Here is a 15,175-nt window from a genome sequence, read left to right as displayed (position 1 = left end):
CTCAAGATGGATAAAAGACTTAAATATAAGTTGCAACACCATCAAAGTCCTAGAGGAGAACATTGGCAGGAAACTCTCAGATTTCCCACGCAGCAATTTTTTCACTGATATGTCTCCTAAAGCAAGGGACATAAAGGAAAGAATAAACAAGTGGGACCTCATCAAAATAAGAAGCTTCTGCACGGCAAAAGAAAACATCAGCACAATGAAAAGGGAGCCAACCATATGGGAAAATATATTTGCTAACGATACATCAGATAGAGGTTTGATCTCCAAGATATATAAAGAACTCACTCGACTCCACTCGAAGAAGACAAATGATCCAATCAAAAAATGGGCAAAGGACCTGGGCAGATGCTTTTCCAAGGAGGAGATACAGAGGGCCCAGAGGCATTTGAAAGGATGCTCAGCATCACTAGCCATCAGAGAAATGCAGATCAAAACCACCATGAGGTACCACCTCACACCGGTCAGAATGGCCATCATAAACAGATCCACAAACAATAGGTGCTGGCGAGGATGTGGAGAAAAGGGAACCCTAGTCCACTGTTGGTGGGAATGCAGACTGGTGCAGCCACTGTGGAAAGCAGTGTGGAATGTCCTCAAAAAGCTGAAAATGGAACTGCCTTTTGATCCAGTGATTCCCCTGCTGGGACTATACCCTAAGAACACCAAAACGCCAATACAAAAGAACCTATGCACCCCAATGTTCATAGCAGCACAATTTACAATAGCCAAGTGTTGGAAGCAACCTAAATGCCCATCAGTAGATGATTTGGATCAAAAAACAAAGGTATACCCACACAATGGAATACTACGGAGCAGAAAGAAAAAAAGAACTACTAAACTTCGCAACACATCGATGGAACTAGAGAGCATCATGCTAAGCGAAATAAGCCAGGGGGTGAAAGACAAATACCATATGATCTCACCTATAAGCGGAACCTAACCAACAATACAAAGATGCAAGGAAAAGAAGACCAGCAACACTGAAAGGAAAAGAAATCAACAGAGACAAGAGGGAAGCGGGGGCAGGGAAAGGGAAGGAAAGGGGAAAGTCAAGGAACATATAGCAAGGACTCATGGACAAAACCAAAGGGGAAGAGCTGAGGGAGGGAAGGAAGGAGGGAGCAAGGGAAAGTGGTCGGGGGGAGGCAGAGATAAATGTAATAAAAAATAAAATAAAAAATAAAATAAAATTGCTAATAAACCAATTATATAACATACTTTAATAGAAAACAATATTTTCCAAAACAAAAAATAGAAGAGAGCCATCACTTTTATATTTTTTTCAAGTTTTTAAAAATCTTGATTAATGTAAGATAGATGATAATATAACTCTATTATCAGATGGTGTCCATTTTGTTTCTGCATTTGATCAACAGATAGTCAACATCACACATTATGCAGGCACCGGAAAACCCCACCCCACTGTATACTTGTTAAAGAATGAAAGTAAGTAAGGTCTGGCCAAGATGGAGGCCTAGGTAGAAATTCTCCACTTCCTCGCACAACCAAAAGAAGGATAACAACCAATTAAAAAGAAAACAACTAGAACTGTCAGAAAATCAAACTGAAAGGAAGTCCAACAACCAAGAAGTTTAAGAAACACTCATCCAGGCTGGTAGAAGGAGCAGAGACGGGCACCTTAGGCAGAGAGGATGCAAGGCAAGGCAGCGGACTGAGTGGGCAAGGCGGGGACTGGCTGACCTTGGGCCGATAAGCGGGGAGGAACAACTGGGGAGAGAAACAGACCGCAAAACCCAGGTTTTCAGCATGGGAAACTAAAGACTCAAATCCTCTGTCTGTAAAAACCTGTGGGGGTTGTGGTGGTGGGAGAAGCCCCCAGTCTCACAGGAGAGTCCTTTGGAGAGACCCACAGGGTCCTAGAACGTACACAAACACATGCACCTGGGAATCAGCACCTGAAAGGGTACAATCCGCCTGTGGGAAGTGAGGGACATGATGGAAAGTGGGGCAAGAGCTGAGCGAGCTGCATAGTTCCCACTCTGAACTCTCCCCAACATACTAGCACCACAACACAGCCAAGAGGGTTGCCCCACCCTGGATAATACCTAAGGTGCTGCCCCTTACAATGTAACAGGTGTGCAAAGACAAAGAAATATGTCCCAAATGAAAGAACAGATCAAAACTCCAGAGAAAGAACTAAGCAAAGAGGAGATAGCTAACCTATCAGATGCAGAGTGCAAAACACTGGTAATCAGAATGCACACAGAACTGATTGAGTTTGGTCACAAAATGAAGGAAAAAATGAAGGCTATACAATGTGAAAGAAAGGAAAATATACAGGAAACCAACAGTGAAGGGAAGAAAACTGGGATTCAAATCAACTATTTGGAACAAAAGGAAGAAATAAACATCCAACCGGAACAGAATGAAGAAACAAGAATTCAAAAAAATAAGGAAAGGCTGAGAAACCTCTGGGACAACTTTAAATGTTCCAACATTGGAATCATAGGGGTGCTGGAAGAAGAGGAAGAGCAGGAAATTGAAAATTTATTTAAACAAATAATGAAGGAGAACTCCCCAATCTGGCAAAGAAAATAGACTTCCAGGAAGTCCAGGAAACTCAGAGAGTTGCAAAGAAATTGGATCCAAGAAGAAACACACCAAGACACATCATAATAACATTCCCCAAGATTAAAAATGAGAGAATCTTAAAAGTAGCAAGAGAAAATGAGACAGTTAACTACAAAGGAGTTCCTGTAAGACCATCAGCTGATTTCTCAAAAGAAACCTTGCAGGCAAGAAGGGGCTGGAAAGAAGTATTCAAAGTCATGAAAGGCAAGGACTTAAATCCAAGATTACACTATCCAGCAAAGCTATCATTTGAAATGGAAGGGCAGATAAAGTGCTTCCCAGATAAGGTCAAGTTAAAGGAGTTCATCATCACCAAACCCTTATTATATGAAGTGTTAAAGGGATTTATCTAAGAAAAAGAAGATCAAAATGATGAACAGTAAAATGACAACAAACTGCCAACTATTAACAACTGAACCTAAAAAAACAAAAACTAAGCAAACATCTAGAACAGGAACAGAATCACAGAAATGGAGATCACATGGAGGGTTATCAGATGGGAGGGGGGAGGATGGGGAAAAACGTGCAGGGAATAAAGAAGCATAACTGGTAGGCACAAAATAGACAGGGGGAGGTTAAGAATAGTATAGGAAATGGAGAAGCTAAAGAACTTATATGTACAAGCCACGGACATGAACTAAGTGGGGGAATGCTGGCTGGTAGGGGTATACAGGGCAGAGGGGGATAAAGGGAAGAAAAAATGGGACAAATGTAATAGCATAATCAATAAAATATACTTTAAAAAAACACTCCCAAAAATGCACAGGATGGAAAAAAAAGAATGAAAGTAGGAATGACAAATAATGTATTACTATCATTATTAAATCAGTTTTGACCTTATGGTCCCCCTGAAACATTTTTGGAGTTTCTCAACTTTGGCTCCATTGCAATTTGGGACCAGGAAATTCTTAGTTGTGGAGGACTATCCTGTGCATGGTAGGATATTTAGCAGCATTCCTTACCTCTCCCCACAAGATACCAGCAGCACTGTACACTGGGCATCTGGATTCCTGATTGTAGCAGTAGCTGTGGCACCAGCTCAGGACTGCTAGCCAGGATAAGCAGCTATTTGTTTTAGCTAGTATTGCCAGGTTTTTCTGTTATTTGCAGCCAAATGCATTACAAACTGATATAATTAGAAAAATAAACCAAATATTTACCGTAGTGAGTTATAAGACAACCACTCTTGTAATCATCATCCAGTTCAAGAAATTGAAATAGGCCAGCCTCCACAGAACTCCCCCAATATGTTCCCAATATCAAACCCCTTCCTTCACTCAAAAGTAACCACTAATTTAACTTTATAATAATTGATTCCTTGCATTTCCTTGTAGTTTGACCACTCAATGTATATTCCCTGCCACTATCATTTGGTTTTGCACATATTAACACTTATTTTTAAATGCTTTTTTACATCCTTTACTTCACGGGCCCCCTTTCGATTCATTTCTGTCAGCTCCCTTTTCATAAACTGTATTGTTTAGTCCTCTAACTTATCAATTTTCCAATACTGATATATATATATAGTTCTTTCATAATTTCTATCATTTTTAAAAATTTCCTTTAGGTTCTGTTGCAATTAAGTTTCGTCTGCCTTTGGGACCCTATTTTTCAGGTACAACTTCATCATCTGTAACTTTATTATTCAGAAGGATTGACTTCATTTTTCTTATAATACGTTTACATGAAGTTCAACCTCAATCCATTTCTGCTCCTCACTAAGTCAGGGGTAGAAGGCCTAGAATAGACTTCCTAGTTTCATGTCTCTGGGGCTCCCTCTTCTGGTTTTACATTGAAGTATTAAAAACATGGCCTCTGGGTGCAGACACCTCCCCAGCACTCTGAGCTCTATTTCCTCTGGTCTCCTCCTCCACAGTATCTGAGCTTTCTTTCTCCTTTACTGCCCCATCAACTAAAGTCTGTGGTCCTAGAAGTTCATGTATGGGGAGTGGATTCCAGATAGATCCTCCCTGGATTTTCTGAAAGTCCTGTGTGCCTGGGTCACTCCAGAAGTCTCACACCTCCTCTTGTCTCCTGGCCCTCACTCACCCATTGAAGCCTGTAACACCCCTCCCAGTTTTATCTTGTTGTTATCCAACATGCCTTTGAAGTCTACTCCCAATGGGGACCCCTCATTTTGAGTGTGAATACTTGTGGGAAATTTCTGGGTTTCCTGACAGTCAAAATGATCTTTCCCCCACCAGCTCCTTAGCACAGTTGCTGTTTCTAATACTAAGTCTCAGTGCTGCTCGTGGTTTTACCCCACCAGCTGATAACTGGGGATCCATGAGGATACTCTGCTAGCTAGTTGTATCTCTATGTTGTTTCTTTTGCTGTCTTGCTTTCTCTATTTTTGTTAGGGATTAAGGGAGATTCCAAAACTACACTACCCCCATCATGCATTCCTCTTCAAAACATTTATTTTATGTATTGGTAGTAAGCAAAGAATAAATTAGATTTGAAAAATGCCCACTATATCATGAGGCTGCTCCAGATAATTAAAAATCTTGACTGTAAAATCACTACTCTAAAGCATTCAGATGCTAACCAGACATCAACAGGGGGCACTGTCAGCAGCTTTAGTTACTAAAGGACATGTCACCTTCAGAACACAAAACACATACAGTCAATCTCTTTTATTCACTCTTAAATACAGTTTATCAGGTTCCACAAGAGGAAAAACCCTTAAGGATTATACTAAAAAGTTCTTATTTTCTGGATCATTTATTATATGAACAATATCTGTGGCTCCTTACATACAACCTGTAATGGTTAATTTTATGTGTCGACTTGGCTGGGCCATGGGGTGCCCAAATATTAGATTAAACATTATTCCAGATGTGTCTATGAGATTATGGATGAGATTGACATTTGAATCAGTAGAATAAAGCAGATGGTCCTCCCCAATGCGGGTGGAACTCACCCAAACTGTTAAAGGCTTGACTAGAACAAAGACAGAGTAAAGAACTTAATCTTTCTGCCTCGTTGTCTTTGAGCTTGAATATCAGTCTCCTCCTACCTTTGGACTTGGACCGAAACTACACCATTGGTTTTCCTGGTTCATAGGATTTTGGACTGCCAATCTTGGGATTTCTCAGCTTCCAAAACCGCATGAGTGAATTCCTTACTATCTATCTATCTATGTATCTATGTATCTATCTATCATCATCATCTATCTCTCTATCTCTATCTCTATCTTCTTCCCTCCCCTCTCTCTCTCTACACACACACACACCTCTTATTGGTTCTGTTTCCCTGAAGAACCACAATTAATACAAAACCTTTACTAGTTTATTACTACGGTTGACCCTTAAACAACATGAAAGTTAGGGCTGCTGACTGCCTTGCATGGTTGAAAATCCACATATAATTTTTGTCTTCCCCTAAACTTAGTTGTCCCTCAGTACCCACAGGGCATTGGTTGCAAGACCCCCTGCAGATACCAAAATCCTCAGATGCTCAAGCCCCCTATATGAAGTGAGGTAAATCAATGCATACATTTGGCCCTCCACATCCACAAACTCCCAACTGTGGATGGAAAACAGTAAAAAAGTACAAGCATTTATTTAAAAAAAAAAACACATATAAGTGGACCCATGCAGTTCAAACCCTTGTTCAAGAGTCAACTGTATATGACATAAGAATTGTCTTATCTTTAACCCAATGTTGAAAAAATTAACAATGATAATAACAACTATGCTAAACATTTTACAATCTCATCCAGTACTCATAAAAGCCTGTGAATAGCACTATCATTTCCCCCAACTTAGAGAAAAGAAACCAGGTTCTGTATGATGGGCTGCTTTCTACTGCAGTATCAAAATTCCCAAAATCTCAGCGGTTAAACCCAAGAATAGTTTTATCTGTTACTCATACAACATGTCCACTGAGGGTTGGCACCAGAGGCCTCTGTTCACATCAGTCACTCAGGGACTCAAGACTGATGGAGGCTGATCTCCACAAACAGAGCACAAAGCTGGTAGCCCAGGAGATCTGGGTCTCAGGACTTTATCAGTCAGGGTCCTGGCAGGAAACATATGGCATCCTCAAACTGAGCAATTTGAGGAGTGTTTAATAATGGATTATTTATAGAAGTGTGGTAAGGATACAGGAAAGCCACAAGGGAGACGGTAGTACTTGAGGCTGAAACAGGGAGATTTATACCATCCTTAGGCCCAAACGGACTAAGTTTAGGGAAGGAGTGATAGTCAGAACCAGGAACTATATTGAGAGTCACTTGATAGGAGCTATGACCTTTGATTAAGGGACACAGCTAGCCCTCAGGGGCCCTGTGTCTCTACCCTCTTTCTTTTGCTTCCACTCAAATAAATTCTATGGGAAACCAGAAAGCAAAGTAACATCTGAAATCGTCCATACAAATCAGCCTCTTGGAAAGGAAAGGAGAGTGAAGAAGGGTGGTGAGTAAATCTGGAGGGGCACACAGAAGCATCCAACACAGCCACCAACTAGCTATGAGAACGTAGCACACAGCAAAGTCTAAAGATTTCAGTAAAGCAACGGTTTGAGTTACTTCATTTTCAAAAGCTCTTCTGACTTTAAATACTATTTTCCTAAAATTCTACAGTTATAAGTAGTAAAAATAAATGTATAGTCAATTCATTTATCCATGACAATGAAGGCTAGCTTACCTAATTAATAATAATAACAATTAGCATTTATACAGCAGTGGTCTGAATTTGACTGCTCTGAATTTCAATTTCTCATACTTCCTGCCCATCACCTTATAAAACAAGGCAGGAATACTTTCATTCCCCTCCTGAGCAAGGCTGTACCCAGCCACAATGAGAAATATGGGTGCCAACACCAGGAAGATAATGGGGGGTGGCAGACAGGGTAAGTAGCTTCTAAAACTGGGGAGAAAACAGGCTGTCCCACCTGCAGAAGAACCTTTGCAATCAGAAAGAACAGGGTCACAACAGCTGTTTCCAACTGTATTATGAACAGAGGAATTACAGTGAACTGACTGAAGACTGCTGGTACAGGTATCTAAAAAGCAGTGAGAAAAAAAAAAGAATAGTAGATAGGGGAAGAAGGAAAGATGAAGAGCCTTAATTTCTTAATTCAACTAACTTTTCCTGAACATTCACCTATGTATTAAATAGCACTTTCAAACACTCAGTACAAAGCAGCAAGTATTGCTGTGCACAAAATAGATGACTCAAGGACCATGGGAACAAGTAACTGAAGGACTGAAGGAAGAAGAAGTAGGTAGGTGGCAGATCTGAACTGAGTCTCAAAGTATAAGCGAAATACTAACCAGCTAGAATCATGCCACTAGGGAATTACTTTTTGACAACACTGATCGCAGATTTTGAAACCTGTAAGTAGGCTGGATTATCCTGAGGGGTATAAAAGTGACAGAATTAAAAAGAGAGGAGTCACTTCATAATGGTGCACAGGAAGGAATAGCACTCATTTTCTCTGGTAGCTTCCGAGGAATGCACTACAGGTTGGAAATTTCATTTTATGTCCTGAATTGTGGAACCTAAAGTAGAAGTCCACAAAGACAGTACATGGCAACCATGACACATATCCAACAGAGTGGAGCAGGCTGCTGGTCACAGAGCTGCCTCTATCATTCCACACATATGGTGTCCTCTTCTATAGGACACCATAACAGTGTCTCAAGCCAAGTATAGTGTAATCATGGACAAAGACTTTTAGTCTTTCATATCAGTCAATATCACTATGTATCCTAATACCAGCATTTTTGTTTGATGTACCAGGCACAAGAAATCAATTTTGTCTTATGGTCCCCTCTAACTCTATACTTAAGTTTTTATTTCTTTGATGGCCCAAGTTTCAAACAACAGATTTTTTGAGAGCTGATAAAACACTTTTAATTTTTAAAAAGTTCTACACTTCACAAAGCTCCATTAAAAAAGCAGTTAAAGTTAACATCCTGATGTTTATTAATATTAAACTCTTAATTTTCTAGAACTTTCAATTTATATCAAACCCATACAATGCCAGTCTTCACAGGCCAAAAAAAAATGATGTATCATGAAAATGCCTTCTATTATTTTCCACCACAGGATGGACACAGTAAAACTGAAGCAAACAATAACAAAGATAATCTGGAAAAAAAATAAGCCTTTTTATCCAATTAAATGAAGCAATACTAATAGCCCAGAAAATATATAATATCAGTAATCTTTGTTACACTAACCTCCCTTTGCTTCTTGGTGGTACTAATAAGAAGTTAGTTAAGCAGAGGCAAGATGGTGGAGAAGTGAATGGAAGTCACACTGACCTCATCCCGGGACCAATTTGGAATTACAACAAAGTTGTGGAAAAATCACCTGGAACAAACGACTGAACAGTAGTGACAGACAAGCCTTATAACCTCGGACAGACAGAAGAATCAGCTTTAGTACAATGTGACTGCACCTGCACAAAAACACACAAGACGTGGTGGGCATAGTTACCCTCAGTCAACCAGCTGGAGGATAGGACCCACAAAAGAATGACCAAACAACAATCAAAACCCAATTACTTCCAGAGTGCCAACATAAAAGTCATAAAAGGCATCCAAACACCAGCAAGTCCAGGAGATCAAGGAGACTGCACCACTGAATCTCACAGGTCCCCTACCATAGAGGTTCACACCACAAAGTCAGTAAGTCAATACAGATCAATTTAAAAAGCAGAAGAAAAAAAAAAGAAGAGTCTCACAAATAATGGGAAGACAAAGAAACGCCCCCCAATCAAAGGGAAAGGAGGAATCCCCACAAAGAGAATTAAATGAAATAAAGGCAAGTAAACTATCAGATACTGAGTTCAAAACAATGATTCTAAGGAAGATCAATGAGCTCAGAGAGCTCAGAGACAACTACCAAAAACCAGAGGGAAACTACAAGGAACTTACTGTAAACTATATCAGCATCAAAAAGGACATAGAAAATATCAACAAGAGCCAAAAGGAAATGAAGAACACAATCCCTGAATTGAAGAACACAGTAGAAGGAATCAAAAGCAGGCTCGATGAAGCAGAGGATCAAATCAGCAAGCTGGAGGACAAGGTAGAAAAAATCTCCCAGAAAGAGCAAGAAAATGAAAAAAAGACTCAAGAAAGAATGAAGAGCAGTTGAGGGAAATGCAGGACAACCTGAAACGTAATACTATCCATATAATAAAGATACCAGAAGGAGAAGAGGAGGAGGAAGGAATAGAGAACCTTTTGGAAAAGTAATGATGGAAAACTTCCCTAATTGAGGAGAGAAAAAGTCATGCAAGTCCAGGAAGCACAGAGAGTCCCATTCAAGAGGAACCCAAGAGGGCCCACTCCAAGATACATCATCATTAAAATGGCAAATATGAAGGACAAAGAGAGGATCTTAAAGATAGCAAGTGAGAAAAAGGTAGTAACATACGAGGGATCTCTGATACAGCTAGCAGCTGACTCATCAATATAAACACTACAAGCCAAAAGGGAATGGCAAGAAATATTCCAAGTCATGAAAAGCAAAGGCCTGCAACCAAGACTGCTCTACCCAGCAAGGTTCTCAATTAAAATGGAAGGAAAAATAAGGAGTTTCCCAGAAAAAAAGAAGGCTAAAAGAATACACCTCCACCAAACCAGCACTGCAAGATATGCTAAAGGAACTCCTTTAAGAAGATGAAGAAAAAAAAAGAGTGAGAAAGAGAGAAACATAGGCACAAAGGGAGAAAATGAGTAAGTACCTATCGATAATAACTTTAAATGGATAAAATGCTGCAATCAAAAGACATAGGGTAGCTGAAGGGATAAGAAAGCATGACTTGCACATATGCTGCCTACAAGAGAGCCACCTCAGAAAAAAGGACCTACACAGACTGAAAGCAAAGGGATGGGAAAAAATATTCCAAGAAACGGGACAAGAAAAAAACCCCGGCGTAGCAATACTTATATCAGAAAATAATAGATTTCAAAACAAAGGCCATAAAAGGAAACACAGAAGGACACTTTATGATACTCAAGGGAAGAAACCATCAAATCAATAAATGTAATACATCACAAAAACAAAAGGAAGGACAAAAATCACATGATCACATCAATATATGCGGAAAAGTGTTTGATAAGTTACAGCATCCATTTATAAAAATACTCACCAAAGTGGGAGTAAAGACGGCATACCTCAACATCTTAAAAACCATATATGAAAAACATACAGCCAACATCATACTCAATGGGAAAAATTAAAAGCTTTCCCACTAAGATCAGGAACAAGACAAGGTTGTCCACTTTCACCACTTCTTTTTTTTTTTTTTTTGCTTTTATTTATTTATTTTTAAAATTTTATTTTAATTTATTTTTTCAAATACATTTGTCTCTGCCTACCCCCCACCACTTTCCCTTGCCCCCTCCCTCCTTCCCTCCCTCAGCTCTTCCCCTTTAGTTTTGTCCATGAGTCCTTGCTATATGTTCCTTGACTTTCCCCTTCCCTTCTTGTCCCCGCCCCCCTTCCCTCTTGCCTCTGTTGATTTCTTTTCCTTTCAGTGTTGCTGGTCTTATTTTCCTTGCATCCCTGTATTGTTGGTTAGGTTCCACTTATAGGTGAGATCATATGGTATTTCTCTTTCGTCCCCTGGCTTATTTCGCTTAGCATAATGCTCTCCAGTTCCATCCATGCTGTCGCGAAGTTTAGTAGTTCTGTTTTTCTTTCTGCTGCATAGTATTCCATTGTGAATATGTACCATTACTTTTTCATCCAATCCTCTACTGATGGGCATTTAGGTTGCTTCCAACACTTGGCTATTGTAAATTGTGCTGCCATGAACACTGGGGTGCATAGGTTCTTTTGTATTGGCGTTTTGGTATTCTTAGGGTATAGTCCCAGCAGGAGAATCACTGGATGAAAAGGCAGTTCCATTTTCACTTTTTGAGGAAATTCCACACTGCTTTCCACAGTGGCTGCACCAGTATGCATTCCTACCAACAGTGTACTAGGGTTCCCTTTTCTCCACAGCCTTGCCAGCACCTATTGTTTGTGGATCTGTTTATGATGGCCATTCTGACCGGTCACTTTCACCACTTCTACTCAACATACTATTGAAAGTCCTAGCCACAGCAATCAGACAAGAAAAAGAAATAAAAAGCACCAATTGGAAAGGAGGAACTAAAACTGTCATTGATTGCAGATGACATGATAGTGTACATAGAAAACCCCATAGACTCCACCAGAAAACTACTCGACCTAATAAGTGAATTTGGCAAAACAGCGGGATACAAAATCAATATTCAGAAATCAAAGCCATTTTGTACACTGACAGTGAAATATCAGAAGCAGAAATCAGGGGGGGGAAATCCCACTTGCAAGAGCAACAAGAAAAATAAATACCTAGGAATAAACTTAGCCAAGGAGGTAAAAGACCTGTATTCAGAAAACTACACAACACTGAAGAAAGAAATTAAGGAAGCCACAAACAAATGGAAGCATATACCATGTTCACGGATTGGAAGAATTAACATCATCAAAATGTCCATACTACCCAAAGTGATTTATAGATTCAATGCAATTCCTATTAAAATGTCAATGACATATTTCACAGACATAGAATAGACATTTCAAAAATTTATATGGAAACATAAACGACCCCGAATAGCCACAGCAATTTTGAGAAAGAAGAACAAAGTAGGAGGGATCACAACACCTGACATCAAACTATATTACAAGGCCACTGTAATCAAAACAGTCTGGTACTGGCACAAGAACAGACACATATATCAATGGAATGGAATAGAGAGCCCAGAAATAAACCCATGTCTCCACGGTCAGTTAATATTTGACAACGGGGCAAAAGCACAAAATGGAATAAAAATAGCCTCTTCAACAAATGGTGTTGGGAGAGCTGGACAGCTACATGCAAAAAATTGAAATTTGACCACCAACTTACACCATACACAAACATAAACTCAAGATGGATAAAGGACCTAAACATAAGTCACGACACCATAAAAGTCCTAGAAGAGAACATAGGCAGGAAACTCTCAGATATTCCACACAGCAATATTTTCACTGATATGTCCCCTAGAGCAAGGGACATAAAGGAAAGAATAAACATATGGGACTTCATCAAAATAAGAAGCTTCCACACAGCTAAAGGAAACATCAGCTAAATGAAAAGGGAACCAACTGTATGGGAAAATATATTTGCCAATGACACATCAGACAGGGGTCTGATCTCCAAAATATATAAAGAACTCACACGACTACACTCTAGGGAGACAAAAAATCCAATTAAAAAATGGGCACAGGACCTGAACAGACACTTGTCCAAGGAGGACATACACAGGGCCCACAGACATACGAGAGGATGCTCAGCATCACTAGCCATCAGAGTAATGCAAATGAAAACCACAATGACATACTACTCACATGGGTCAGAATGGCCATCATAAACAGATCCACAAACAACAAGTGCTGGCGAGGCTGTGGAGAAAAGGGAACCCTAGTCCACTGTTGGTGGGAATGCAGACTGCTGCAGCCACTGTGGAAAACAGCGTGGAATTTTCTCATAAAGCTAAAAATGGAACTGCTTTTTGACACAGCAATTCCACTGCTGGGATTATACCCTAGGAATCCCAAAACACCAATTTAAAAGAGCCTGTGCACCCCAATGTTCATAGCAACACAATTTACAAAAGCCAAGTGCTGGAAACAACCTAAGTGCCCATCGGTAAATGAGTGGATCAAAAAACTATGATACATTTACACAATGGAATACTGTACAGCAGAAGAAAGAAAGAGCTACTACCCTTTGCAACAGCATCGACTGAACTGGAAAACATTAAGCTAAGGGAAATAAGCCAGGGGGTGAAAGACAAATACCATATGATCTCACCTATAAGTGGAACCTAATCAACAATACAAACAATCAAGGAAAATATAACCAGCAAGTTTGAAAGAGAAAAGAAACCGACAATAATGAGAGCGAAGGAGGGAGGGAGGTAACGGGGAAAAGAAAGGGAAGGGTCAAGTCAAGGAACATGTATGAAGGACCGATGGACAACGCCAAAGTGGGGAAGAATTGAGGTAGGGAGGGGGGGCGTGGAGCAGGGGAACATGGTGGCAGAAAATGGAGACAAATGTAGTTGAAGAATAAAAAAAAGATGTTAGTAATACAATTATAGATGAGTATAGTTAATAATTTATTTTCATAAAAACAAAACACCTTTCCTAGACTTATGAAGAATCAATTTCTCAATAGACACACATTTGGAGATAGTCAGAGTCATTGCAGTATTGAAATAATAAAGCCACTTTTAGAGTATTCTTTCGAAACATGCTGGGGTTAAGTGATGTCCTGGTATTTATTTATTTATTTTTAATTTTATATTTTTATTGTTCAAATACATTTGTCTCCACCTCCCCCCCACCACTTTCCCCTTCCCCCTCCCCCACCTCCCTCCCTCAATCCTGCTCCACTTTGGCTTTGTCCATGGGTCCTTTATACATGTTCCTTGACTTGACCCTTCCCTTTCCTTTCCCTGCCCCGCCTCCCTCCTTCCCTCTTGATTCTGTTGGTTTCTTTTTTCTTTCAATGTTGCTGGTTATATATTTAAAAATAAAAAAGAACACTAGGAAGACAGAGAAATCTGTGCCTGTGTCAGATGTTATGCTCAATTCTTGACATGTGTTATTTAATTTAATCTTCACAATAGCACTAGGGAATAGGTACCATTATTCCTACTTCACAAATGAGGAAACTGATACCAGCTCAGTGACTAGCAGGGCTAGAATGAAAACCTCTGCCTACAACTAACTCCACATCCCACATTCTTTTCACAAACCAGCATGCTCCAACCAATCAAATCTTCAATATCAACTTACTTAGAGTGTTTGGAATAAAATATGGGGGTAAGAAGGTCAATGGTTTTTGGGCCACTGAGATTTTTTTAGAACCACGTAATTGTCTGGAGCGGTGCAATCCACATGTGGCCATTTAAATTTAAATTACTTAACATAAAATAAAATTTAAAATTCCCTTCTTCAGTTGCACTATCCCACATTTCAAAAAGCCATGTGTGACTATTGGCTACCATAATGGACTGGGAAGGTTACAGAACATTTCTACCATCACACAAAGATCTATGGGATAGCTCTGATCTAGAGGATCCCCAAGAGGCATGGAAAGTGGGAGGGAATCTTAGTATCTTTAAGATCATTGCTGTCCAGAATGTTAGAGGACCTCATAGACCTTTCCATCTCCACTATTAAGACAGGATCAGCTTTTTCTCTGTAAATTCTTTCCCTGAGTTGTACGCTCAGTAGTTGACATTTGAGGAAAGAAGAGGAAGGGATACTTATAACTACTTAATGCAAACTTTTTAAATTATGGGTTCCAACTTGCAGAAGACAGTTTTTTGTTTTGTTTTGTTTTGTTTGCTTGCTTTTGAACTGCAGGGGAGGAAAGACATATAAAAACAACTGGTTTAACTTTAAAGAATTGGTTCAACTAATACCCGAAAAATACAAGGTAAAAAATTTATGTATAAGAACCACATCACAATGCACAGTCATGTAAGAACATTGCACAAAAGGAGTTTATGAATTAAATTATACTCACTACA

General features: G+C 39.6%; 1 protein-coding gene across 1 annotated transcript in view; it reads right to left on the bottom strand.

Annotated features, from left to right (window-relative positions):
• Window positions 1–15,175, bottom strand: part of SLC9A7 (solute carrier family 9 member A7) — a 214,750-nt gene that overhangs the window by 75,353 nt on the left and 124,222 nt on the right. The gene's annotated exons all lie outside the window — the stretch shown is intronic.

This window comes from Pteronotus mesoamericanus, unplaced genomic scaffold (genome assembly GCF_021234165.1).
Source record: "Pteronotus mesoamericanus isolate MK-2021 breed Mesoamerican mustached bat unplaced genomic scaffold, CSHL_Meso_final contig_173, whole genome shotgun sequence".
In the NCBI taxonomy this organism is placed as follows: domain Eukaryota; kingdom Metazoa; phylum Chordata; class Mammalia; order Chiroptera; family Mormoopidae; genus Pteronotus; species Pteronotus mesoamericanus.
The sequence above is the reverse complement of the archived record's forward strand: the minus strand, read 5'-3'. Positions and strand labels throughout refer to the sequence as shown.